The sequence below is a fragment of the Anguilla anguilla genome, chromosome 3, assembly GCF_013347855.1.
Source record: "Anguilla anguilla isolate fAngAng1 chromosome 3, fAngAng1.pri, whole genome shotgun sequence".
Taxonomy (NCBI): domain Eukaryota; kingdom Metazoa; phylum Chordata; class Actinopteri; order Anguilliformes; family Anguillidae; genus Anguilla; species Anguilla anguilla.
Genome location: NC_049203.1, coordinates 3,364,318 through 3,366,902, shown reverse-complemented (window position 1 = coordinate 3,366,902; position 2,585 = coordinate 3,364,318).

Here is a 2,585-nt window from a genome sequence, read left to right as displayed (position 1 = left end):
CCCGCCCCCTCCCCTCCCCCCCACCCGCCCCCGCGCACACACACACTCACACACACACACACACACACAAAAAGACAGCTGGACGCGCCCTCTCCTGGTCCGAAATGGAACGACGACGGCAGCAGCAGCAGCGGTTAGAACGACACAAAAAGAAAAAAGAAAAAAGAAAAAAAAAAGAAAAAAAGGCTTAAAGGCTGGCTCTCCCACGTGACGCGTCCTTCATGTCACCATGGCAAAGGGCTGGTGGGTGTGGCGTCGTCAGGGGAAACCATCGGCCTGGGCAGCTGCCCAATCAGAGTGCGCACGCACCCTTCCCCCCACCCCCCACCCCGCCCCGCCCTTCCCCGCCCACCCACAGTGACGTTCTAGTTTTTTGGGCGAGGTCGGCAGGCAGGTGGAACAGGTGGCTGGGGCGGGGCTGGGGGTGGGGTCAAGGTCGGCCCCAGAAGGTCGCGGTGGAGGTCAATCGGGCTGGCGGGCGTGGCTTCCTCCCGACAGCTCATCCCCGAATCATTCCGTTGGCCGGTTCCTGGCAATCTGAAAGACAAAAATACCGATAAACGTTAAACACCAGCCATAAAATACTCTTCTTTTAAATGACCTAATTTCCTCCTTTACGACCCAATCAGGATTAAGACAACAAAACTCACTTTTGTGGGCCGGCACTCATTTACAACCCCATACAAAAAAATAAATAAATTAACAAAATAAAAAAATCAAGAAATACATAAAAACAAGCTTGAGCCGGCAGAGTAAACACCGCCCAGGTCACGTGGCGGTAAACGGACCGCGGCGGAGAAACCGCTCACGATCCGTCCCTCAGCCGGACGTCGAGCGCGTCACGCGTTAATCGCTCCAAAACAATTCTCCTTCTAATTTACAGCTTTCCTTTCAACTTAATGAGCCTGGTGGGGGGGGGGGGGTGGCTTAACATGAAGCCAAAAAAACGACAGAGCGCACATCAGCGTGCGGGACAGGCGCGGTGAGGCGCGGCCGCGGCGTCGGAATGCAAAGAGGCCTCGTTTCCGGAAGGCCGCGTGCCCAGAGTGCGCGATCATGGCGGCGGCGGCCGCTCGTATCGATCGGGCCGAGCTTCAGATAACGATCCCTCCTACTCTCCCCCCCCATTAACTTCAAAGGCGCAAAATCTTTAAATCTTTCTCGCTCTGAAAGGAAGAGATCTAGAGCTTCAGAGTGTGGAAGCAAGGGGAGTGGAGGGAGGGGAGGGGGGTGGAGGGGTGGGGGTGGGGGTGGGGGTGGGGGGGGGGAGCGAGCAGGGATAATGACCCCCAGACAGAATCAAACCGCAGATGGATTTGGGATGAAGGGGGGGGGGGTAGCGAAGCTAAGCCCCCGGTTAAGCGCGGCAGTAAAACCCATGCATGCGTCAAATTGAGCTTCTGAAGAAAAAGAGAAAGAGAAAGAGAAAGAGAAAGAAAAAAGGGGGGAAAAGGCACTTCCTAGCACTGCTAAACGGCGGGTCAGAGAAGCACGGAAAAGCAGGAGGAGGACCGCACTCCCAAAACGACCGGGACGGCAAGCAGGAGGAGGACCGCACTCCCAAAACGACCGGGACGGCAATCAGGAGGAGGACCGCACTCCCAAAACGACCGGGACGGCAATCAGTACAGTCCCACTTCGGCCTACACACCCAAAAAAAAAAACAACCAAAAAAAAAACCGGTAAACTAAGCACCGGGTAAAAGTTTCTTGCTGATGGTCAGAGAAGAGAGGCCTTTCAGACACAGAAATCAACAAACGAACGGACGAACGAACAGTCGCGGAAATATAACCGGAGAGCACAAGAGAGCTCTAAAAAGGAGCAAGCGGAAACATCTAGAGAACAGACCTCACTTATTCCATTTTAACATTAACCACAGCACTCCACCGCTCACAGTGCGCCAATAAATCTGCCTAAATCCTTTATTAAAAAAATAAAAAATAAAAAAAAACATGCATGGACATAACATGCATACCACATTCATTATTCAAAGGAGGCCACGGTACACTCTGAGGGTTCTGTCTGTGTGTCGGACTGGAACGGGACAAAAAGCCAAAATCTGAGACGCAGGGACCACGAGACCGCGACATCGACCCGAATTTCGATCGGCCCCCAAAAAAAACACGAAACAAGGCCCTGCCGCTGGGGCACGGGGTGAAGTCACGAGCCCCTCTCTCTCTCTCCAAACAATCAATTAGGGAGGGCCACGGTCCGCGCCTTCATTCCCACTAATGTGGCCCGTCGGCGTTGCTGCTAATTAAACATCGATCCAATTACGTAATCACGAAATTTGCATCGCCCGCTGAAAAAGAAGGGGGAGGGGGGAGTTTTTTTCCCCTCCAAAATAAGAGAGACCAACAAGCCATGCTAGCCCTGCTATCAGCATACCGACTTTCTAATAGAAGACGCTCATTAGCACACTGTTCGCATCAGTGATGTGAGCTACTTCTACGCCGCCGGGTCCCTGCCCGGAAGAGCTCCCTGAGCAGCCAATGGGCTGCGGAGCGTCTGCGCTGGTGGGAGGAGTCTGGGAGGCGGCAGGGACGGCGGTTTGGGGGGCCAGATGAGTGCACTGCCCACCACGT